Genomic DNA, 26,955 nt, shown 5'->3' on the forward strand with positions numbered 1-26,955 from the left:
ATTAAAGACTGTAGTCCATCTCTTGCTGTGCATACTTTTTTGCTGTCAATCTGTTCTTTGCACAGACACATATTCACATACAAATCTCACATTTATCTCACATTATGTCACACACTTTTGTCCATCCATCCAGATCACTGTCTCTATTGTGTGTGTGAGAGATGCACTGTAGCTAGAAGGAAGAAATAATGATATTGTGAATTAATGATATTGTGAAAACAATTACAAATGAATACTCTTAATATGTTTATATCTTATATGTTTACATATAACCAAGTGTGATTTGAAGGGATTTCAAATCATATGGTGAATGTATGTTTTGTGGCCAGATTCTTATGCCAAAATCATTATTTTAAAGTATACAACAGTTGTTCTACGTTTCAAAAAACATGTTGAAGCCAGTCTTACAATGATGAATAAAAGATTGGGATGGGCTATGAATATTGCTTCAAACACTGACCTTTAAAAGTAAATACCATGAAAATAAACAATATTGAACAATGCAGAACCATTGTTTGGTTTGCCACGGAGGATGAAAAGAGCAGGAGGTTGTGCCAGGTGTTTTGTAGCAATAGGGAGGAGTTTCTGCATGATTATGTGTTAATGTTAGCAACTAAAATGTAGTTTATACAGTGATAATACACCAATCCTGTCTCTGCAAGTAGCTCCGGTTACAACTTGTTGTTTCAGTCAAGTGCATTAGAAGAGTGTTTTATCATGAACACTTAACTGGTTAGTTTCAATACTGAGAAAAGCAAAACACAAAACTATTATTTGCGCTACTTTGGAACACAGTTCCACAATTGAGAAGACAATTGTCTCTTTACACACTACAAGAAAACTGAACAACATAACCTTTCAGTTCTTGAGCAAGGAAAGTGTAAAATGAATTACCATGGTCATACAGCAGAGGAAGTCTTCTTTTGCACTTGTACAGACTCAGCCCCAACCTCTCTCTCTCACTGTAATGTATGTCCAAGTTCATCCTTGTCATTCATACTTGCACAATGACTGCACATGCCAAAAAAGGTAATGTTTAAGTCAAAACATCAACAAGAAAAATCTGAGACACATAGTAAAGAACAGAGGTGGAAAAAGCTTGTCAGCTTTACATTTACTCAAGTTCATGTCTTCAGGTCAATATTGACTTATTTGTATATTTCAGGTGTTTTCTCAAATCATTCTCTGCTCATTTATAATTTAGTAAATTAATCTATTTCAGTTGATCTCGTAAACCGAAAATCACAAGTTCAACCCCCATCTTTGCCTTTGCTTTAGGGTAGCAGGGTGGTGCAGCAAGTCCTGCTCCGGGTGACTGTCTGTGAGGAGTTTTATGTGTTCTCTTTGTGTCCACGTGGGTTTCCTCCGGGTGATCCGGTTTCCTCCCATGGTTCAAAAACACATGTTGGTGAATTGACGACTCAAAAGTGTCTATTTGTGTGAGTGTGTGTTGCCCTGTGAAGGACTGGTGCCCATGCCATCTAATGTGTTTTTACGAAGCCCCAGTGTCTGTAAATTAGTAAAAATAAGTGTCTTGGTCTGGTATGCTTGGCTTTCTCTCTCTGCTCAGGGAAGAAAAAAGGCATCTGTTTTTTAGGAAATGAAAAAAGAACTCCAAATATTCAAAAGCTCGAGTTACACATGAGTTTCTGTGGTAATTCAAACAGTGAATAAAAACTTACATAAAAACTTCAGCCGCATACAAACAGCAGTCCTTTTTCTCCTCAAATGTACCATTCAGCTTAAAAGATGCAGAGCTTTGGAACATAAACAAATAAGACAGAATTGCATTTCTCCACATTCACAGATGTCCCCTTTAAGACATTTCTATTTAATGTTTTTGTTGATTAGTCACAAGTGAATGTTCAGAGGTTTATCATATTATATTACATAAAAAGCATTCAAAAAACAAACTGGGGTATAAACTTCACTTCCTCTGTTGATAGATTTTAGAGGTAGTAAGATGTTCCTTTATAGTTATTCAGAACTTAAATAATTTTTTGAGCTGCCACTTCTACACTTCTACATAAATTGGGCAGAATGCTTTTACAGCAGGCATCACTGTACACAAATAAAAACTTTTAATTATACATAGAAAATCAAATCACAGTGAACTTTTTTCTACACAACCCCCTAGACACATACATATATGCATAATTAAAATAATAATAAGTAATAAAATATATAAATAGATAAATAAATAAATAAATACACCAATAATCAAGGCACTGTAAATGTATAATTCATTTATCTCTACATGAACACGACATATAATTATCATGAATCACTATTGTTCAATTGAGTTTTATTTTATTTTGATCAAGGGTTAAATTCTATAAATATACCCCATATGTGGGACATGCAGGTTACTTTTTGTATTAAATTTTGAACAATTTTCTCAGGAGTGCCACAGTATACAAGCTCATTAAATCACTGCCTTTTGGAAGGTGGTTTATCAGATTTCTTGTTTAGTAATATGCACTTCTTCGCAGCTGTTCCAGTTAACAGTAGAAAATATTCCTTAAAATAGCACACGTTGAGCCTTATGGCACCCAGCAACCAAATCCTGATGTCAGTAACATTTGTTTGAATTACTCGGGATGTCACTTAATGTACACAGTTCCAAAAGTCTACTAGTACAGTATAATATTTCCAAAACATATGAAGCAAATAACCCATTGCTGTTTTACATCTGTGACATACTGCGGGAATATTTCTATTTAATGTGTGAAGTTTAATTGGTGTTAGGTATGTTCTTTACAGTTTATTAAATTCAATTAGACTACGCCTTGTAGAGTTTAGCATTGTCCGCGTAAGTTCTGCCACCTTCTCCAAATCAGAAGGCAGATATTAAATAATTAAATAATATTAAATCTTATCCCATTTCTCTTTAAGAGACATGGAGTCATATCAGGGAGTTCTCCATAAATGTATAATATTTAAGAGACTATAGATGAAGCTTATTAGCTAATTCTGTCACATTTACTGATGTGAAAACTTAAATGTTGATTAATGTGCATTGTGCACTGATAATTAATTAATGGATGTAATAAAAAATAAAAATCAATAATACTAATAATAAAAAAAAATACATTTTAAACTGCTTACAACAAAACTACAAGTTTTCGCCTTTTGAAAATATTAAATGTGTACCTATGATTAAATACATAAGTCTTAGTGCATTAGTGCCTATATTCCTCAGGAGATATTACTATAAAATATATAATAACTGTGTTAGCAAACATAAAAGTAATATTTTCTAGGAAAACTAGCTAAAGAAATTGTATAATTGTATTGTATTTTATAACCAAGCACCAAGTGGAATCAACCTGCTTTTATTTATTTGTACTAAGTGAAAACAGCTTGCCCCCCACAGACTAGCTATTTGCACGAACCCCCCTCATCCTGTGACTATGGGACACCAACAGAAACTTATTTCTTTTTGGGGCCAGAATCTCCCTAATCCCTTGGGTACATTACATGCCTTATAAAGTCAGAGCAGATTAAAAACAGACTGGGTATCTCACACTACACTACTGTTTTTTGATGATTTTTATGGAGACTGAATATTTTTCTCTGAGATATACAAAGGTCACATCTTCGATTGTGGGAAAACACTGTTTTCTGGTTTGTTTACGTTCAAAAGCTTTTTGTCTGTGAGCTTTTTATATGCATTTAATCTACAGCAAAATTAAGTCAATATTACCCACATAGGGAGCAGAAATTGAGCAATATCCTCATCTTGGTTCATGCTTTTCAACATTTGGAGGTTTCTTCATTGTCTAAATCCTCCAAAATGCAGTTTTAGCATAGAGCATAGAGAGAGAAAACCTAGCATACAGGAACAAGATAGTTTATTCTTTTTTTTAAATCAATTGTCAGACACTGGGGCTTTGTAAATACACAAGAATGGTTTGGAGCATACAAACAGACTGGAGAGCTACAAATGGTGAGGAAAGATCTTCAGAATTTTATAACAAAAAGTGTTTTGTTCAAAATCGTGAATGTCACCTTTAAATGTGCAATCTGTAAGATTCATAAAATGTACTTAGTCATAAAATGTCCAGGGTGTGTGATCAAAGATTAAGGAAACTAAAATGCTGCCTCTCACAGCATTACTGAAGCAGTATATTCTCCTTGAGAAGTGCCCAGTCTGGAGCGGAGCTCCTGTGATCCTGCCCTCCGAGGTCCTACCTATTACCCTACCCTCTGTCCAATCATTTTAGAGTCCACTGTGTGGGTAGGTCTACAAACAGTGTCTCGCAGCCATGAAATGATCAAGTGAACAGAGTTAATGTTATATTTTACCAGAACCAAAAAGCCCCACTGCCCTTCTAAAAAGCTCCATGACCAGAATGAAACCTAAAATGAAAGGAAATATTGGCCTTAAGTTTGAAAAGGTGGAGGGAGTTCAAGAAACAACACTACAGAACAGAGGCAGAGCTGGCTAATTTCCTCCTGAACAGGTAACAGCAAATAATTTCTGAAAAAATAGAAGTTCAGATGCCTATGTATAGATTAAAAGGCATAAAAGCCATAGGTTTTGTGTTTAATATAAAAAATGTGAGGCATAGTGACGTTTGAAAAGTGTCAGGGGAGTGTTTTGTGTATTTTATACAAAGAAGGTGAATAACAACATAATTGAAAGGTGCAAATACCATTGTTTGTATGTTTTAAAGAAATTGAGGCAGATTCATCTGTGTTTCTCCATGGTTTGTGTGTGTGTTTTTAAACAAATTAAGGAGTAAGAATTGTGTTAGAAAAGCCTTGCATATTTACCTAAGGTGGAATGGAGAAATCAAGCTTGTAGTACACAGCAAATATAAGTGTTTCTCTAGTAGGTAGATGTTTTAGTGATATGATGTACACTTGGTTGTGTGTTTTAAATGGATAAAATGGGAAATAAAAGATTCAAAATGAGATTTGTTTCTAAAACCTAGTGCTAGCTTTAGCTTCACATAGCTGTTTAAGGTGGAAAAGAGTATTCAATAAGTGGCTGGAAAAAAACGCAAATAAGACTCTTAAACAGACCCATTTAAGGTGAAACTAAATGCTTGAATTTTACAATTTCAAGAAACTGCCTCCTAAAATGACATTTATGATTGAAGTAAAAATAACACCAGCCTTGTCTAGTCTAAAATTTTAATGTGGTTTAGACAGTAAATGCAGGGAAAAACGGCAGGGACCCTTTCCATTTTTGCCTTTCACTTAGGTGATGTTTAGTGACATCACATACAATTGGTTTGTGTGATATAAACTGATAAAGTGGACAATTGAAGAACCTGGTGAGTAGCGCTAATAAGACTCGTAAACGGACACATGTAAGCTAGAACAAAATATTTTACTATGAAAATCATGAATAAGAAGCAAAATTCTGCCTCCTAAATGTCATTTATGGTGGAAGGGAAAATGGATATGTAACACCAGCCTTGTCTAGTCTAAATATTTAAAGTGGATTTGGACAATAAAGACTTTTAAATGCAGGGATATGGCAGCCTCTTGTTAACTTTTATCTTTTTCTTGTGTAGGTAGATGATTAACCGAATTGATGAACAATTTTCCTGTCTAAATATGTAGATTAAGGCACATTCTTCTTTGCTATTACGGTCTAAATTTCTTAAATTTGTTTCTTGGTTGTTTGTTCAGTTTTCCTCAAACTGGCAACCTGATCAGCTTCACACCTGGGGAGAAGAGAGAGGGCTCTCTCCACTGTTTGAAACTGTATTATAGTTCCAGTAGTTTTAAATGCTTGGTGTCAGTATTACAGATTGCTCCTTTAAATCTGACAAAGATGTTCTTAAAAAATGGTAGGCCACTTCATTGTCAATCAAGCAGGGAAAACATTCACAACTCCTACCACAGTCACTGTTTTGTTGGCAAGAAAGGTGCATGAACCTTAAGGCACTTTTTAATGGTTGTACATCGACCATAATGTAAATGCTATTTAAAAATATTTGGGCAGAGAATTATGAATTATTTCAACTGCCATATATGATTCAATAACTAGAGTGAAACATATACTTATGTGATTCAAGTGCACATATTCTTGGTTTAAATAAAAAATAAACAGTGGTTCAAATTTGTGATTTTGAGATGATATCAGTTGAATATCAAGTCTTCAGATAGTGAATATAATCCAATGCTGTAACAAATATAGCCTAAAAACCACTCTAAATCTCTGGGATATGAGGTTTTGATCAATGGCATGATCAAAGCTTGTGATGGTTTCAAGACGAGACACATCAAAAGCCTTGTTGAGCACTGTCGCAAATTTCAGCCAAAATACAGGCACTGTGGCCTATGTTCATCTTTGTTTTATGAGGACAGACAAAGTATACATGGAATTATCATAGTTGAAGTGTGATTAAAAAAAAACATGTTCTTGCGTGAGTAAAAGCTAGTGCAAAAAATTGGATGGGAGAAGCTTTGTATTTATTTAATTTTGAGAAAGAGAGTACAGAAAGAGAGCATGCACAAAAAAAGAGAATCCGCTGAAAAAAAAACGTATTAAACGGAGACATGTTAAACATTGTTGAATTTGGTACATAAAGGCAAAGTCAGAAGTATACAAAAATGGCCAAAATAAGCCAAGACTCTTAAGGTCTACGCATGATGATCAGACCAAATTGCTGCATTAATTTACAATGCTTTATTATTTTTTCAATTAGAAATAGCTCAGTATACATATTTAGAACTTGAATGATGTGCTGGAACTCCCCATGTGGAGGAAGCCAGTGTATGCATCATTTAGTTGCAGTGCTTAAAAGTAAAATAATAAATGAATCACTGCTGCTGCTACTCAAGATATTATATATTTTTTTCCTCTTCCAGTGTCTTCACTAAAAAGTTGTAGTGGAGTATGGATCGAATAAAGAAATGAAAAGTTCTGAATGAAAGACTCCCGACTCTGAATAAGGATTTCTTGGGACAGAACCCTACATTCCACAGACTGCGTGTGTGCAAAGACTCTGCACTCCCCCCCACACACACACCCCCTCACGCACACACATAAGGTCTGCATCAAAGGACTGACCAGGACACCTGTCCATGACCCCCGCCTCTTGTCCACGAATGGAAAGATAACAAGCCAGTTTATGATGCTTTAAGGCAAAAAGAAAATCTAAACAAAGTGGTGAAGACTAGGATTAACAATCCAGTTTTATGACGAGCGGCGTCAAGATGGCACTGATTATCGTCTGCAAATCACACAGATGGCCAAAAGAATTGACCTCGCACTGAACTCCTGAAAACCCATCCGCACGGACGAATAGCATGGACCAACAGCGACCCCAAGTGGACAGTTGCGAAATCATGTTTCGCTCTGTGGCCGTCTAAATACATAAAGGACTTAATCGAGTGTTTATAAATATGTTTATGCAATATGTATGAATGTTACTCTCTGTTACCCTCAGGTGAATGTCTACCAACTAATGAAGTGATGTGTATTACTGTTTCAATCATGAAGGAAAGTTTATGTCTCTGATTAGGAAAATGAATTAGTTTCTAACTTCCAGCATAATATTGTAGTGGGATGTAATCATAAAATACCCAAGATATATATACGTAGATGTTTGATATTAATAATCCAGGACACTCATTGTGCTATACCACAAGTATGTATAAGTAATTTTTGTGTATACGTGAATCTTTTCTCTCTCTCTGAAACGTGAAACAAGTCACGTGAGCCTCAGACCCAGGATCCAATCAAAGGAAGGATTCCTCCCAAATGGGCGTGACTGCACCACATCTGAAAAGAGAGTGCCCGACTCACGTCGCTCTCTCTTCGCTTCCGCTCTTCACCGCCTTCTTCTTCCGCTCTCCAGCGACCTTCTCACGTTGCGCTCCCTTCACTTCAAGTGCGACGCTCTTCATTCTTCCTTACGCCGACGGAACGACTCATCAAAGGACCTCACTCCGCTTCCAAGGGACGCCTTGTGTTAGTTAGCAGTGTGATACAGAAAATACAGCGTAACGTCGAGTAACTCTCAGTAATCTTCCTGTTACTTTTGTTTTCATGTTTTGTTGCCCAATCTAAGTTTAATCTCACGACTGATCAAAGCAGGCGAAACTTATTTTGGCCAGAATAAGATATCACCCCTGAGATTAGTTGATAGCGGATGTGTTAGCGTTATACTCTGACTTTGAGGGCATCGCTTCTGGGGACTCGAGTAACGAGCGAACGACTCTGAGACGCCCCCCTCACTCAGGGGACAATCCAGCCAGGCCAGCAGTTCTCCGTGAAGGGAATCCCCCGACTGACGTCACACCGTCTAAGGCCAAGAGTGTCTGACTCACCCGGGAAGGAATCCCCTTCCTAGCGAGCCTACCTTCAGTGACACGGGGAGGACGAGAAGTAAAGACCCGGAGAACGGAGATTCGTGGGACCCGACGGCTTGGTGATAAAAGGCAAAAAGAGTAAGCAAGCAAAATTTACTCTTTTCAGAAGCTGATGCCTAATTAAGTCTCTTGATAAATTTATACATTAATTAAATCTCATTTAGCAACACCTTAGTCAAGTCATATCGCCTAGCCTTTAAATTCGAACCGGTTTGACCTGAGTTGATCTAGTGAGAATTTCTGAGATCGTGCTATGTTTAGTAAATATTCTCTTTTCTCTTAATAAAATATTTCCATTATTTGAAATAATGGTGTGTGGAGTCTGTTCATTAAAAGTCTGAAAATCCTGAAGAACTCACGTAGCGATGACAGTATTCACTCTCTAACTACTTGTTAATGTTTTTGTCATTTAAGTCAATCATAACAATAACAATTATTATCATTAGTCAAAACGTCAGTAATCAGAACGAGTTTGAATAAGGTCAAACGCTACAAATACAATATATAAATAAATATATGATATATATTTATATATATATACACTACATAAACTACATATTATTTTTGGCACCCACGCGAGGCAGAAGAAAGTCTTTTAATGAACAAACTGTAAACAATGATAAATAATCTCAGCTTGGGTTTATGGAAATGCTTTCTGCTGTTTATGTTGCTGAATAACGATTGAGATTCAAAGCTTGATGTGGGCGATTTCGTGTTGTGTATGTTACTGTTGAAAATCTGTTCTGTGGTATATACCGTGAAAAAAATAAGCATGGTTGCTTTTGAAGTGCGCGGCTCTGCGCCATTTTGCATGCATTAAACTAAGGCCTCGGCACCCCCATTGCGCGTATTCTGCGGTGGGCCATTGCCGCGGTTCGACCCTCGGCCACGGATTCCGGCGCGAAGGACCACCGAACCGAATTCCTCCGTTCGTTTTAAAACTGGGTCGCTACCAACGTTAATAACGAGATCACGCGCTAGGCGATTGGAGATTAATAAATAGAACAGCCGAAAATACGGCTTGTGAAGAGAGCGGTCTGCTCTTCTCAGCTCTTCCTGCCGACTGAACGCAAATTGAGGAAAGGAACGACCCCTTTGAAGGAAACTAAGGAGGGAAATTCAAAACGCCCCCAAAACAGAGGAAGACTAATTCCCTCTTGTGGTTAAAGTGTGTGATTGCAGGGAAATCACTTCATAACTAGTCTATTGAAGCGTGTCCTCCTGTGCTCCTCCTTGTGGTCAAGTGTGGTGCTACCCTTGACGTTTGATTCCCGTACACCCTCTAGTGGTTGGGAGGTTGTTCGCCGAGGCAACCTTAAGTGTTTAGCAGCCCTCTGGTGCTTAAAAGCTGTCATTACAAATGAAATTCTTTTAAAGTACCTTAGTGTTTAAAATCTATGTCCCATTTGAGATTTTAATCTTGATAACGCCCTCTAGTGTTAAAACTTCCCGCTACAGTGGAAATTCCCATTTGTGTTACATTGTGTCTGCTCGTGCTGTGCTTATTACAATTCCCACCAGCGCCGACTGGTGTTCATTGCTGCTATTGCTTTATAAAATTGCTTGTTGCCCTCTGGTGCCCCGGTCTGGTATTACAATTTAAGTTCAACTTTAATACGGAAGCTTGCTACTGCCATTCAGATTTACTTTCAGTACCCTCTAGTGGAGAAACTTGCTATCGCAATTGAAATTATTATCCAGTTCCCACAAACAAGATCTGGTATAACAGCTCTAGTGGCTGTCTCTAAGTTCTGCATATCTGAATAACAACGATTAAAGGCTTGGAAACATAGTAAGCTGATACAGCTATAGTAAACAGTGTGCAGTAATTAGAGATTGACAATTTAACTTGATACTAGGTCGTAAACGCAGTTAAAAGGGAAAGTCTTTTTCTAATTTCGTTATTCTTAATAAATCTTTAATTTGGAAAATTCTTTTGCTTTCATAATTCTTTTATTGGAAATTTTTATTTAGTTTAATGAATTTTACTTTTAAAGTTTTTTTAATTCTTTAATCTGAATTTTTGAAAATTCTTTAATTCAAAATTTTCTTTTTAATTTTTAATAATTCTTTAATTATTAAAAAGAAAAAAAAAGTTTTTTTTCCCGCTCACTTGCGTATAGCAACTTTCACTCCACACTCTACTACTAACAGACTTCCTTTAGAAATTCACAAGTGAACTCCAACACCATACAGACTAGCAGTTACTCTTAGAGCACTCGGTACACATGAGTTTAGTTCGGTTTAGTTTAAAAAGCATTAACGGAATTAATCCTAATTAAATAGAATTAAGGTACACCTCGCAGTTAGACACAGCTAACATGACAGAAGGGACTTCTCCCCCGGAAGTATATGTAGAAAGCTTGTGGGATGAGGCATTCTCTGTTCTGACCAGCCTCACCAGTGATGTGACGTCTGGATTCGCAGAAACAGTGGAGAAAGCCTCACAGGTCGGTCGTGACCACATAGTGACCAAGTGGATAGAGAACCACTTAACCTACATGGTCAAAGGCCAGTCCCTAACTAAGGCATTAGGCCAAATAGCCATCCTCGCTGTAGTGCAGCTCAAGGCCAGTGAACGTGAACTTGATGTATCACTGCGACAGCGGGCAAAGGTGGAGGCAGAATTAAGTCAGCTCCAGCATGAAATGGCTGAAGGGAATACACTGCCCCAGGTCACTCCTGATATGCCACCTAGTGCCGCTACAGAAAGACAACACCAGCAGGAAGATAGTGAGGGTCAGGAACCAGACTCAGGGACCATAACCTTTAGAGCTGCTGCAGCACCTCCTCTGGTATCAACAGGTATTTCACCTTCCCCTGTGTCTCCTGTCAGCCGTCCCTTACAACGCCCTGCTAGACCCAGAGCACTGCAACCCAGTGTCTGGTCCCCTCAACCTTTACCCTCTCACGGTCCCTCATACAAGGACCTAGAAAAAATCGCGCGCAATATAACCCGCTTTGATCCCAAACCTGACGGTTCTAATGATATCTTTTCCTACCTAAAAGATATTGACTTCTACCTCCAAAGGTTCCCCGGGATCACCATAGATGACAGACTATATGTGATTAAACTGACCTCCAACCGAGACGTCAGTAACTTCATTGAACGTCAGCCAGACTATGTGAAGGCGCGATATGATGTGCTGTGCCATCATAAGAATTGGAAGAATTCTCCAATTACCTGTCACAGACAGAACAGGCCGCTGCTTTGAACGTAAAACAGCAACGCCAGGAATCCTCTCAGCAATATTATAACCGACTCAGACAGGCGTATTTCGGACCTAGAAATGACTCTGGAATGGAGGAAGAGTTAAATTTCAAATCACTATTTATCCAAAACCTCCATCCCCACACCAGTCATCAGCTGGGAGTCTCAGCTTGCCCTCGCACCCTGTCTAGCAGACAGCTGCGTGATTTAGCACTCAGCGGTTTCCTAAAAACACAACAAATTCCCAACAGACGGTCCGAAACACCCCAAGTCTTTAATGTCGACTCCAACTCCCCACATTTAGAGCTGGAAGGTGCCACCCAGGCCGATCCACAAACATCCGCCCGGAACCCTTCCCCCACTCTGTGGGCCAGTGAGGGCCCGAAACCTCCTCCGCCCTCACACCACTACAAGCGCTACCCTCCTCGGAGGCCAGACAGCAATCGCGACAAAGATTTCTGGAACCCTCGGGACAGGGCTGGGTATGGTCATGACTACTACCCTGCAGAAAACCAGCACATCCCCATAAGGGATATGAGCGAACAGCTCAGAACCAGCTTTCTGATTCTAATAAAGAAAAGAAAGAGAAATACTGGTATCAAAATAAAGAAAATCACGGCAAAGACAAGTTTAAAGGCAAGGAATTTAACTCTAAGGAGTTAGAGGACATCCGCCGAATGCTTGCGATGATCTGTAAAGAGAAAAAGAAAAAACCTGACGTTCTTTCTATCACCTCTGTGCGGTCTAACCCAGAGCCATCCTCTAACAGCCCAGAAATGTTAGAGAGTTATGTAGGAGAAGTGACAAGTGAAGCTCCGTATTCTAGCGTACCGTGCAATCTCCTCGTGACCCAAGCAAGCGCTGAGGACCAAATGGTACAGGGGGGTGACTCACAAACACCCTCCAGTGCTGTCTTGGTTGTTCAGTTAGACGGTAAGGAAGGTTTAACGCCAAACGACCCTTCGGTCATTGAAGGCGACACACCCGTCCAACAATTCATGGGACACTTAACTGAGAAAGGGGTTGCACGCAAATTCTATTTGTCCACCATTGTGGAGAGAAGGCTAGTACATGAGGCCCTGCTGGACACTGCATCAGATGTCACCCTCATGTATTCCGCCTTGTTCCACCAGGTTCCACATTGCGTGGCATGAAAATCGCGAGATACAGCTCCAAAACTGTTCTCTTAAAATTCAGCCGTATTCACATGCAGGCCTCACAATCCAATCTATGGCACTAATACACTTAGCCATTGGACCAATGACTTTAGTGCATCCAGTTCATGTGTCTCCTCTTGAAACAATTCCCTTCCTCATTGGCAAAGATCTCCTTAATCGCTTCGAACCACTGATTGACTTCAAAAGGTCAAAAATCTGGGCACAAGTGCGTGAGCCTTTGCCCATCTGCACCCCACACCACCAGGAAGCTCAGTGTTGCCGCCTTGAAATCCGGCCTGAATCAATAGGAGATCCACCAAGTCAGATCCCTCACTTTGAGGAAGAGGAAACTGAGCCCATGGCGGCCACACCAGAGACTGCAGTCTCTTCCTGGCCCCCTAATGCCATGTTAGAACAGCGGAACACATTTCTGTGCACTTTCACTAAGCCTTCCACAACAGACACTCCCGGCCTTCCCATCGTGAATGGTCTCACAATGCAGGACCATCATGTGGACAATGTAGTTCTGGCTCTGTGGACTGACAAGTCCGCCATAAGCTAAACCCTCTTTGACACCCTGCGCCTCACTCAACCAAATATTCCTTTGGTGAGCAGTCCTTGTCGCTTTCCTCTCGACCCGACATCAAAAGTAATGTCACCCACTGATGGAATTTGTGCTCTAACCATCCAGTGGAACAAAAGGGTACTCACCCATTATTTCTTGGTCGTCCCTAACTTGCCGCATGAAGTGACATTGGAAGTGACTTCTTGGTGTGCCTTGATGTCCATGTAGACACCCTCAATAGTGTGCTGTGGTCCTTGGCTGATGTTTCAATGGAAACCTGGTCCTCAGATCCCAGCAACCTAGGCTCAGGACAAACTATTCCCGAGGTATGTCAGGTTACTAACCAAGGTTCACTTGTGGTACCTGCGAACACCGCAAATGTACCCATCCGCTTAGTCATGCGACCTGGCCAACACTTAAGCCACGCGCATGCACTTTTCCAACCATCACCTCAGTTCTTTGAACTAGGTCTCACCCTCGAAGCCACACCTTTGGTGGAAACACGAGCAAGATCCACCTATCTGTTCGTACGAAACGAAACCACTCAACCCTTGACAATTCCTCATTCATCTCCTTTGGGTTGGTTGATCAGTACGAAATTCCATGACTTCGAGTAGTGAATCCCGATTATAAGACCAATGTCTGAATCCCTACTTCTTGATCATCCAGAATCAAAGGTGTTCTATACTCATCCGACACGAGCTGATGCTCTCTTCTCGGCTCTGGAAATGGGTAAAGACGCCATTTGCAGAATAGATCTTGCTGATGATGATCAAATGACGGTCATGGTTGTTTCTTTAGATTCATCCCCGGAATCTTCTTGGGAACCATCTCTTCTTCCCAAAACGGGAGAAGACACTTCAAATTCACGCAATTCGAAAGAACTATCTGACTCCGAATTACGGATCCAAGTCAAACAAGTTCTAAAGGAGGCCGATGCCTTCCAAAGCGAAGAAGAACGTGAGAAACTCTGTGAAGTGCTTCTTAAATACCAAAAATCTTTTGCCAAGGATTCAACAGACTGTGGTCTCACTGACATTCATTCAGTGCACATTCCCACTCGTCCAGGAGCACCACCCACATTTGTCCGCCAATACAAAATTCCGTTGGCATCCTATGAACCGGTACAAGAAATCGTTGATGACTTGCTGGAAAAGGGCATAATTCAACCCTGCAACAGCACGTACTCGGCACCACTATGGCCCGTCATAAAACCCAATGGTAAATGGCGCCTGACCATTGACTATCGGAAACTAAATCAACAGGTTCCATTGTCTCGGTGGCCGATGACACAATTAGAGCAAGAACTTCCCTTGGTCCGAAACGCTAAATACTATTCCACCATCGATGTAGCCTCTGGCTTCTGGATCATCCCGGTGCAAGCAGAAGACCAACACAAGCTAGCTTTCACCTTCGCAAACCGACAGTACACATTCACTCGGTGCCCCTTTGGGTATGCCAACTCTCCAGCGGAGTTCAACATTTTCTTGAACAAAGCATGCCCTGATGCCCGTGAGCGAGGCACCCTCATATATGTGGACGACATACTCATGCGTAAGCACTCCCTACAAGGACACATTGACGAGATCGATCATGTTCTTGACCAGCTCACAACAGCAGGTGCGAAAAAATCACTCTCCAAATGTCAGTGGTGCAGAACAAAGGTGAAATATGTCGGTCTGCTCGTAAGCACTGATGGTGTTGAACCACAAGTGAGTCGAGTGCAAGGGGTAACAGACCTCGCAGCACCCACCAATCTTAAGGAACAGTTTCTTAGGAGTATGCAACTACTCACGCCAGTTCATAGAAAACTATGCGGATCTAGCTCGTCCACTTTATGACCTACTGAAAAAGGATACTCGGTTCACCTGGCTCGAAGCCCAGGAACAAGCCATGCAAGCACTGAAATCGAAACTGTGCACGGCCCCATGCCTTGCCTACCCTGACAGTAGCAAAGAATATTACCTAGAAGTAGGGTTCTCTGACCACTGTCTCAGCTCCGGTCTGTATCAATTACATGACAGAGACAAACGTGTCATAGCCTACTCTAGTAAAACTATGCTGGCTGCTGAAAACAAATACAGTGACTGCGAAAAAGCACTACTAGCAACAGTGTGGGCAGTCAAACATTTCTCCAACTACCTAGGCAGTCAGAAGGTGATTGTCGAAACTCATCATCAGCCAGTCACTTTCCTGAACAGCCAACGAATTCGAGAGGGTGTAGTAACTAACGCTCGAGTAGCCTCTTGGCTAATGGCTCTCCAAAGCTTTGATTTGGAGGTACGTCATGCACAAAACTACTAGAGCCCCCTAGGCACAGGCCTTGCTTCCTGCAGGCGATGTGAAAGAGACATTCCTTCCCACGTGCCACAGGCTCCAGAAACCCTCTTACCCACCGTGGCTAACCACCACTATTTCGACCCTAACACATGCAAAGACCTTGTCACTGCATATGTAGATGGTTGTTTGTTCCGCCAAGAACACACCCTAATTGCAGGGGTGGGTATTGTCGGAATAAACGGGTGGCCTCACGAACTCCTAAGGTTCAAATTGGGTGCTCAGTCCTCCCAATATGCTGAAATAGCAGGAATTTTCATCACAATTCAGTCTGCAGTCCAGAAAAGTGTAAAAACATTGGTGATCTGCACAGACTCCAACTATGCTTCACATGCCACTTGAAACTGTGGAAAACCAACAACTACACCATGTCTCTGACCCATCTATATGCCCCATCTCAGCCCAAGATCTTGACACCATACCAGGCCTTAAAGACCTATACGGCGCCAGAGCGTCCCTCCAAGTTGTCAAAGGCTTGCTTGTTCATGCCACTGACTCGCACACTTCACCTGCGCTCGTGGTTCCTCAGTGCCAAAGGGGGGTGATGCTGATGCACACCCATGACTCCCCATCTGCGGGACACAAAGGGGCCAAAGCAACACACCATGCGCTCAGGCAGGTGGCATATTGGCCCCACATGGTAAAAGATGTGGCTGATTACATTAAATGCTGTCTGGTATGTTGCCAATTTCAACCCTCAAATCCTCTTCATAGAGCCCCCTTGCAAAAGAAAGGGTTATCCTTCCCTTGGTCAAACCTCCAGATAGACTGGGTTGGACCACTCACTCGAACAGTAAGAGGTAACAAGTACTTCCTCACAGTCACGTGTGCATTCACTAAATGGATCACACTAATGCAATCACCCTTTGAGTTGATGACAGAGAGACAGATGACTCTGCGTCTACATCTGTTATATCAGCCAGGTGAAGCTAGCATAGCAGTAGCCTACACCACTCATCAGTATATGGAGGATCTGCAGAAACACCTCAAATCCACTTTCGCCTTTGCCCAGCAGAAACTGGAAAAAGGTGCAGAAGGTCGCAAAGCGTACTATGATCACAAGGCATCCCACAACGATCTTCAAATAGGGGACAAGGTATGGTACTACATCTTTGTCCAACCTGTTGGAAGGTCACGAAAAACGGGAGAATCTGGCCCGCAATTTCCTACCCCGATGGTCCGGTCCCTATAAGATCACAGACAAACTGTCCCCCGTTGTTTACAGGATCAAGATAAACAAAGTTCGGGGCAGTACTGAACTCAAGTGGGTCCACTGCAACCAAATCAAACCACACACAACCCCCATGGGACTTGTAGGGGATACTAACGCTTGTGTTAGGTCATAAACAATAGAACCAAAGGCAAGAAGGGTGTTAGTTAACAGACAACTACAACCTTCTACTCACACCTTAATTCTTCTATCCCTTTTTCCTCTCACTCTTCAGCAGGCAACAAGCTTCTAACCAGACTGAGGACACTCAGGGTGCAAGACCCTAGTCCCTCATCGTCAATTATTGTAGAGTGTTTACCCTAGGAAAATTTTATCAAAAGAGGGTATAGTGAAAAGTTTTATAAACTTGTCTAAAACAACTCGACGTAAATACCCTAAATCTAACCATGAGCATCTCTCCCGGTAGGATGGCCCCGCTGCTCATTCTCCTGATCGTCGGCTCCCTAGGAACCGCCGTGCTCCCTGAAGTGATTGAACCAGGTCCTGACTCCGGAATAATACTGAAAGACCAGCCGGGACTGCTAATCACTAATTGCCGCCTCCATACCCAGAGAGTATTCGTACGGTTGAATCCCGCCGAAGTGTGTAGTAAAAACCTACCGATAACCAACTTGCAGACTGGCCAGAATGGAGTTAGATGGACTGAGGAAGCTATCAGCCATGCCGAAGCTGACGTAACTCATATGCTCCACCAGCTACAAAAGTTTACTGTAATGCAATCAGAACTAAATGGTTTTAACAAACGGTCTAAACATTTCATAGGCGGATTGCTAATGGCAGCTGCAACTGTGGGATCGCTACTGAGTCTCGGAACGTCTGCCGTCAACGCCGTCAATGTAGCCACTGTCAAACGTCAAGTAGGAGAATTGCAAGCTGAAATTCCAAACATTAAATCCCAATTAAACAAGCAGCAGCAACACCTACAAACAATTGGGCAAACCCTACGTGGCACCGTTGTAGTGCCCAATGCTCACAGTGTCGCTTTGAACAAAACGCTCCAGACGGTTAACTCTATGCTTTCAGTAGTGCAACTTGACCTTGACCACATCCAGCTTGTGAATATGTTATTGTCTGATATGCTACAAGAATTCAGCTCCTCTGTGGATAGCCTAGCCATGGGGATAATTCCTCCCTATCTGGTGCCTCTATCCTTAGTACAGGAGATTTTGTCTACAGCAAATCGAGAAGTAGTTACTGATCTCCAGGCCCACTTAGCCTATACCTTAGGTAGCGCCATCCCAATTTATGTCAATCCCCAAGACAGAGAATTAGCATTCATCATTAACCTTCCCATAATGGCGCCTGAAAACATCTACCATTTGAAAGATGTTGTCAACGTTGGCTTCTGGCAAGATTCTGCCTATGTTCGTGTAAAGACAACATCTCTTGTAGCATACCAAGACGATAACCCTGACCTATACTTGGTACCCAACTTGCTTATGTGCACACTCACTAAAAACATCCACTACTTGTGCCCTAGCAAACCTTTTATTCATGACAGTGCAAATGGGATTTGTGGCCTTAAGCCAATGATGAGTAATACTCAATGTCCGGTAGTCGTCACACCCCGACATTTGGTAACCAGTACCCAAGCTGAGATTGTTGGAAACCGTTGGTTGGTTAACACCCCCTTTAGAGAGGCCCTACTAATCTATGATCAACATGACACCTCAGAAAGGGTACCCCTTCCTAGCCAGACTTTCTGGGTAGACGTCCCCGTAAACGCAATCCTACATGTAGGAGACCTGGCCCTGTATCACCTGAACCCTGACCAATATGAGAGCGACATAGAAATCTCAGAGTTCTTCTCCAAACACGAGCTAAATACTAAAACACTAACTCGCCTAGAATATGAGGGAACCCAAGTCATTGCTCTAACCCCTATTGATAACACTCTTAGAGAGCTGTCGTCTCAACCCCTATGGCCAGTTCAGCCTGTCACCTATGCATGGTCCACTCCAGACACCTTACTAGTTACCCTGGTAAGATTAGGATATCTTTTGACCTTTAGTATAGCTTGTTTCTATTTCAAACGCACTCGAGCCCTACAGAGCAGTTTAGAAACTTGGTCTAATAAAATGGTCAAATACGTTAGACATAAGAGAGCCCAGAGAGGTGAACCCCCAAGTTTTAGATATGAAGCCGAAGGCAATGTCGAAGAACCAGCTCTCGAGGTTGCGCTTGAACAAGACCTACCCCTAAGTAATTAGAATCCCTTCAGCATGCCAACCTCAACACTCCATATGCACCCATACACTGATAGGAAGACATCAGCTCTGGAAATGTGTTTGAATATGCTTGCTGATCTCACCTTCCTCCACAGCAAAAGTTCTTTTCAGCTCCATGCTCCCTGCCGGACCATAAAACTGAAAAAGGGGGGGGAATGTAGTGGAATATGGAAATTAAAGAAAATTAAGAAGAAAATTAAACAAAGTGGTGAAGACTAGGATTAACAATCCAGTTTTATGACGAGCGGCGTCAAGATGGCCCTGATTATCGTCTGCAAATCACACAGATGGCCAACAGAATTGACCTCGCACTGAACTCCTGAAAACCCATCCGCACAGGACGAATAGCATGGACCAACAGCGACCCCAAGTGGACAGTTGCGAAATCATGTTTCGCCCTGCGGCCGTCTAAATACATAAAGGACTTAATCGAGAGTTTATAAATATGTTTATGCAATATGTATGAATGTTACTCTCTGTTGTCCTCAGGTGAATGTCTACCAACTAATGAAGTGATGTGTATTACTATTTCAATCATGAAGGAAAGATTCTGTCTCTGATTAGGAAAATGAATTAGTTTCTAACTTCCAGCACAATATTGTAGTGGGATGTAATCATAAAATACCCAAGATATATATACGTAGATGTTTGATATTAATAATCCAGGACACTCATTGTGCTATACCACAAGTATGTATAAGTAATTTTTGTGTATACGTGAATCTTTACTCTCTCTCTCTGAAACGTGAAACAAGTCACGTGAGCCTCAGACCCAGGATCCAATCAAAGGAAGGATACCTCCCAAATGGGCTTGACCGCGCCACATCTGAAAAGAGAGTGCCCGACTCACGTCGCTCTCTCTTCGCTTCCGCTCTTCTTTCCTTACGCCGACGGAACGACTCATCAAAGACTCTAAGGACCTCACTCCGTTTCCAAGGGACGCCTTGTGTTAGTTAGCAGTGTGATACAGAAAATACAGCGTAACGTCGAGTAACTCTCAGTAATCTTCCTGTTAATATATATATGATATATATTTATATATATATACACTACATACACTACAAAGTCTTATCCGTATTTTTGTCCAAAAAATCAGACACAAAGAAACAAATAAACAAAGCATCATGTCATTACTAAATGTTACAGAAGAATATAAAAAATTCTTTTTTAATTTTACCCTAATATTTTGTTGATGGCCAGAGAAAAACCATGTATCTCCATTTTTGTCTATTTCTAGTTATAAAGGCTGAAAATTAGCCCGAGAACAGCTCAGTGATTTAGAAAGCTCAATCAGGATTGTTCTCGTTAGTCGTGTAGTGAAAACAATTGATGTGATCTGATGTGACATTGTGCAAGGAAATAAACTTAAGTTTAAGGAAAAGTGAAATATGTTTATTGCAATTTATTAGGATTATTATCACATCCTTGTCTGCAAAAACTCTGTCCATGAGCTTACTGGACTTATTGATTTGCTCTCTGGGGAAATAAGTGACCCAGCACAAGCGCAAATAAAAATACACTTGTGGATGGCTTTTTTTTTTTTTTTTTTTTTTTTTGTGGGGGTGGGATATTGTTGTGGCCTTGAAATGGAAAATGGCCTCTGATGTCTTGCCCAAAGCTAAAGTGAAAGCACCCTATCTGCAAAAATTACAGTATACAGCATGTTAATCATTACTTCAAAAGTGGTCTTTCTCTGTTAACTAATCACAAAAGTAGTGCAACCACTCTGCAAAAAAGCTGTTTTACTGATTGCTATGATTTAAGATGAACATATAAAATAATCATTTTTGGAGTGCATTAGCACATTACAAAAACCAACTCACAAACCTGGAAAAATAACACAGTCAGTTTTGTGGTCAGCCTACTACACGACATTGGTTCAGCACGATTTTCCTTGGTCGATTTTCCACTACCACAGCTCATCTACAAAATAAAGCTAGTGACATCGCAAAATCCCATCTCTAACGGGAACTGCAGGCCTTGAAATGCATAACAACGAAGACTGTAAAATTAGGTGCTGTTTTCTCGTGTATTCACACAATGTTTTTGTATTTCTTTGGACTCTACACAGCTCCGAAACCCAGTTCTCACAGATCAGCAGAGATTTCCTACTCTTCTAACTTCATACCAGGGGTGAGATGGGACTAAAAAGTACCCAAATACCTTATTTGTCTAGTGGAAAAACAACCGAGCCAAGCTGGGTTGAGGTGAGTAGAGTAAGTTCCATGCAGTGGATGAGCGGGAATAGATAGCAGAATATTCTCATCTGACGTAATATCCAGTCACACTGCTGGAACCATGTTTATGTCAGAGCACAAAGAAGAGGTTATACTAAGCTCCTGTTTGTTTGCATGCTGGAAAAAAATCTGGTGTTTGTGCACAGCCCTGGCTCAGTAAATAAAACAACATGAAAATGTCTCAGACTGAAATGGCTCAGACTTTTTCTCTCTGCATCACTGGCTGAGCCACAACAGGGCGTTTGGATGGTGAAGAGACCTCCAAAGTTCTCACTGGTTAGTAATAATGTATGAATACCTGTCCTGAATCTTCACTCTCAGACATTTTTTGCACATTTGTCTCTTTTGCACTTCAGTTGTTTTGACAGTTTTTCTGCTTTATAAATAAACTCCTATATATTTCAATCTGTTTTCCTCCTCCTCAGAACAGAAACACTAAGCTAAGTATATCTGGTATATAAATTGTATGATGCGTGTGTCAGCATCATGTGGCTGAAGAGATCTGAATGTGACATAAATTTACAAAATTTTGACAAATGATGACAAATGTTTGCAGCTGAAAACCAGATACAACACAGCACTGTAAGCATTTTAGTACGAGTTCAGAGTCAACTAGTTCAGTTTTTGATTTTCTAAATTAATCAACCATGCACTGAAACATAAAATATTTATAGATATATTCCTCCCAATTGTCTAAAACTGAAATATATTTCTAATGACACTAGTCATGTCTATTTCATTAGCACAACTGTAATACCTAGGAAATTCAACCAAAACTACACAGGTAACATACATTCATTATCTGAAACCTCTTATCCAAATCAGGGTCACGGGGGTCCAGTACCTACCTGGAATCATTGGGCGCAAGGCGGGAATACACCCTGGAAGGGGCGCCAGTCCTTCACAGGGCAACACAGACACATTCACTCACACCTACGGGCACTTTTTGAGTCGCCAATCCACCTACGACGTGTGTTTTTGGACTGTGGGAGAATACCGGAGTACCCAGAGGAAACCCACGCGGACACAGGGAGAACTCCTCACAGACAGTCACCCGGAGCGGGAATCGAATCCACAACCTCCAGGTCCCTGGAGCTGTGTGACTGCGCCACCGTGCCACCCACACAGGTAACAACACTCTGTAATAGGATAATAATCAGCTGCTGTAAAAACTTTAATGGACTTAACTTAAACAACTATATTCTGGTTTAATAGGAAGCAGCGCCACACCATTAAGCATGCTTCCCCAAAGACAATTCCAACCCAGTCTGAACATTAGTGCAATGTAATATCCCATTCCAATGCTCAGATCAATTAAAGATCAGAATTTAGTGCTTGGATGTAAGTGATAAATTCTTGGTCCCACACTGCCACTTGAATCAGTTTTCTGTGTTCAAGTTGGACAAGGCCTTGAGTCAACTCAGGAAAGGGTCTTAATGTCAGCTGAAACATAGGCTTGTAAGCCAAACTTCTGTCTATTCTCAGGGAATTTGGTGTGTTTCCTTGTTCAACATGCTGAAAATGCAGCTACTTTGATCCAATAGGGATATCTAAATGATGCATAGTCTGACCAGCTACAGATAATTGTGTGATGTGATTTATAACGGAAGGGAAAATGAGTGCACTGACATGCACTAAAAAAATCTTATTCAGATTTCTGCAGTTACCTGATTTGAGAGTTATGGAATGAGGTCTAGAAATCAAATTAAGAATGCAGAGCTCAGTGGGTGCAGATGTTACCAGACAGAGTACAGAGTAGTCTCTGATGTATTTTCTGAAGTTCTCTCTAAAAATTAGTTCTACAAGCCCCCCCCCCAACACAAAGATGCAGCAGAAAGTTTATTACGACTTACAGTGATAGACTGTTGAAAAGCAGAAATACAATCTGCGCCGACTCTTTAATTTCCCAAGTACTTGTAAATGCATTGATCTGATTACTCAGAAAATCAAATTTTTGTGCAGTCATTAGTTTATTAAGTGCATATGTGTGTGTGTTCACTTTTAGGTATAAGGCAATGAATTACTTTGATAAGTGAAAAATCCTATATAGATACAGGCATGTAAAACTAAATGTGGAAGATAATTTTGCTTGTGAATAAGCTATTGACAAGTAATCACTTGTGGAAGCATAAAGGACAGTCAGAAACTGAATAGATTAGTGACACTGAATCAATTTGCAGTTATGTTCTGGAAAACAAATGACACATGCATTAAAAATGTTTAATTACCCAGCTTTAAATGGGTCTCTAAACATAGCCTTAAACACAGCATAAGTGACTGAAGACTCCATGATGGTAAAGTGATCTGAAGGCAACTGGTTCACATCTGCAGCAGCAATTAGTTCACACAAATACATCCCTCTTACATAATCTAGTTCAAATATCAGTCTATTTCTTTAAGATCTGAGTGAAGGCGATTCATTACAGCCTTTTTTACATAGTGGCAACCAATACTTTCACGAATATATTTTTTTTTCAACTTGGTTATTCTCAATGTAGCATCTTTTAAAGTTTTAAGTTTGACTGCACAATTTGTATGAGTGGGTGCCGTATACAATCATTTTTATTATTATTTGATATGATCCACCAAATAAGGCAAAAATCAGACATCAATGAGAGCAATTCAAATGATACTAAACAAACATGTTGCATGAGGTACCTGAGATTATACAAAGTATAGACTGCAGAATCACTAGAACCAGGTTTCGCAATTGTGTCAGGTGTTGCATCAGGCCCCACGCAGATAAAGAATACTGGTTGTAGCTAGTCACCAGAAGTCATTTTTCTCATCAAGTTATAGTTAACATAAAGATACTGAGCACTACTTAGTTTTTACCTGAAAATTAGCACATCAAAGTAGTTCTTACCTTTAATTTTGAAAGTCATAATTGGTTGATTTTTACAGCCATACAAATGGGCTAAATTTAATTCTGATTATCAAAACAAAAATAAATATGAATAACAAATAGCAAATATATAAAACTTAAAAAAAAAAAAAAAACTTAAAAGTAGACACTACTGGCCTAAAGCAATATGAGCCACGGTTCATGGCTTAAAATTCATCTCCAAAATATGGGATTATGTGGGCTAATTTGTAACATTTTTGTCCTTATTTCTCTTCTACTAATATATAGTGGCATGCTTTTCATGTATCTGTTTCAAAGATGCTATTATACCATAACAATAAAGAAAATACTTTTTATTACATAGAAGGCAAAAACTATGCAGAACTACCCCCAGAAAAAAAAGTATTAAATTACTTAAAACTAAACATCAAGCGCCACACCAATACCAAAAGCGTAATACCAAAAAAAATTCTGAACCACAAAATTACAGCAACTAATTAAAGAGGCCAAAGAAATCTGTCAAAATGTAACTTTATTATTTTGTCTTTGTGCCATCTTTTGCCAGGCAGTTTATAATTTAGGCAATACATACTGTTGCTGAGAAAGTGACGTGTGTTCAGGTCAGTTTGTATCAAGAGGTCTCAGTGTAAAGTTCACATACTGAGTTTGCTTTCAGGAATCGATCCTGCACCGAACTGTTGCCACATTATATTCAAAGTGACCTAGAATCTCAACTGCTGGATCTGAATAAACATCAAAAAAAAAAAAAAAAATGTAACTCATTTATGGAAAACTACAATTCCTGAGATATAAAGCAAACATTGCCCTCATCTTTACTACAAAAAAATTATATATATATATATATATATATATATATATATATATATATTAGTGCTGTTTTCTGTTTTTGCCCAAACGCTTTTAATTAAGTTTAATTTTTTTAAGAAATGATACGTTATTTTTTCTGGAGCAAGAGAGTCAATAATGCACAGAAACCAACACAAAAGTGCTTTCATGGATTGCTTAAACTGTTAGCAGAATTCATTCAAGAACACCACCCTGGCAAATACATTACAATGGAAAGGACTCCTCCAGTATGGATGGATACGTGTCCGAAAAACTCATGAAATATTAATAAGTTGATGTCACAACCACAGTTGTGTGTCTGAAAGAGACCCTAAACCGGTGGGTGGGCCTTCCACACTTAACTACTGCAGAATATTCTAGATACTTTACCACAATATCCTTTAAGAAACTTGCACAGGCGCTCAGCAGCCTTACCTGCTAATTTCGTTTTGAGAAAACACGAGCAATTTTGCGCTTATTAAACTGCACATCGGTAATTCCATAATGGCCACTGTTAGGTGCAAAATAAAACCGTGATATAATAACACACTGTAAAATATGCTAAATTCTGTCGCGGTAGAAACTAACGACCCCCCCCCCACACACACACACACACACACACACACCCTCACACCACCACCACCAAATTCTGAAGCCCTTTTTCGCAGGAGGAACTTAGTTAAAATACTGTATAATAAGGTAATCCTCGTTATAATTCCTGATTATTCAGGCAGACGTGATAAACTAAACTCCATCGATATTTTCCTTCACCACGGAAACAGCCCAAATTTAGCTCCAGACCCTCAGCCGTGTAGCTAATGGCGCCAAACGCTATCAGATTTTATATACCCTCGTCCCGTATTCGCGGAATCAGCTTGTCTTGCAATAGATGTCCAGATAATCTATATATGTTCGCTATGTTTATAATGTCTTATTCAGGATGGTGTATAAAGGGCGGCTAACGATGGTGATTGTACGCGCCCCCCACACAAACACAAACACGCGCTCATATTCACAGGCGATTCGTTCTCCTACATGTCCTGAAACACTATAGTATTGCATTCACCACAAAATAATATGTAAATTTCAATGCGAAAACACTGTTGTAACGGCAATATAGTCCACACACTGCACTCCTGGTGGTATGTTTTGTGCTGGAAGCTGCACACACATTTCATGGTTACACCCCTTAACTTCAACATATAAATATTAGCTACCTTTTTCAGGTAATTCGCCACTGGTCGTTAAACTTTATTTTAATTCTACATAATACTCCAGAGCCACTCATAACAGGACCACCTTTAGACATACCGGTTATCTGTTTAAATAATTACCAAATAAATAATTTTATGAGAAATTGGCTGCAAAAATCCAGTCACTCTTGCATGTGGCTGCTGGGGTAACATTTAAAATGTCTAAACATTTTATGCACATAAAAAAAACTGCTGTCCGTATTTTGAAGACCCACCTTGGTCGAAGAAACGGCAGCAACTCTTTCTCTGAGCAGCGATAGGAAGACGCGGACAACTGTTCCTCGTGTCTCTAGACCATACCCATTTAACAGGGAAGCCACCGTGGAAATTTCCACTATGTGATGGCAGCATCAAATTACAGCCGCAGGCTGGGGGGCACTTGGTGCGACCAGCTGCAAGGTGGTCGCCTTTTGGAGCTGCTTTATCATAGCAGGGAGACACAGACTAAATGAGCTGGACTGAGATCTCAGCTTTGTCCCCAAAGCCTTTTTTTAATTAAAGTAATCGATGGTCATTAAACTGTTTTATAAAACCATCATTTACCTGGCCATAGAATCACACTGACAAAAAGCCAGAGTTCATTTATTTAAATGCACTTAAATTATTAGGATGCGTGGTGTTCCACTTACTTTGAAATCGATGGCCTTACCTAACCACTAGCCTGCAGATACCTTGTTTTTAATTATTTGAAAAAAATTAAAAGAATAT

At 40.3% G+C, this 26,955-nt stretch overlaps 1 protein-coding gene across 1 annotated transcript in view; it reads right to left on the bottom strand.

Annotated features, from left to right (window-relative positions):
• The window catches only part of slc38a4 (solute carrier family 38 member 4), a 61,449-nt gene extending 34,933 nt beyond the window's left edge, over positions 1-26,516 (bottom strand). The window contains exons 1-3 of the mRNA XM_066667009.1: positions 26,463-26,516; positions 1,683-1,757; positions 895-1,011 (exon numbers count right to left, since the gene is read on the bottom strand). The gene's annotated coding sequence lies outside the window, so the exon portion shown is untranslated. The remainder of the gene's footprint in view (positions 1-894; positions 1,012-1,682; positions 1,758-26,462) is intronic.
• Positions 26,517-26,955: the final 439 nt, after the last annotated feature.

Source organism: Hoplias malabaricus, chromosome 4, assembly GCF_029633855.1.
Source record: "Hoplias malabaricus isolate fHopMal1 chromosome 4, fHopMal1.hap1, whole genome shotgun sequence".
NCBI lineage: Eukaryota > Metazoa > Chordata > Actinopteri > Characiformes > Erythrinidae > Hoplias > Hoplias malabaricus.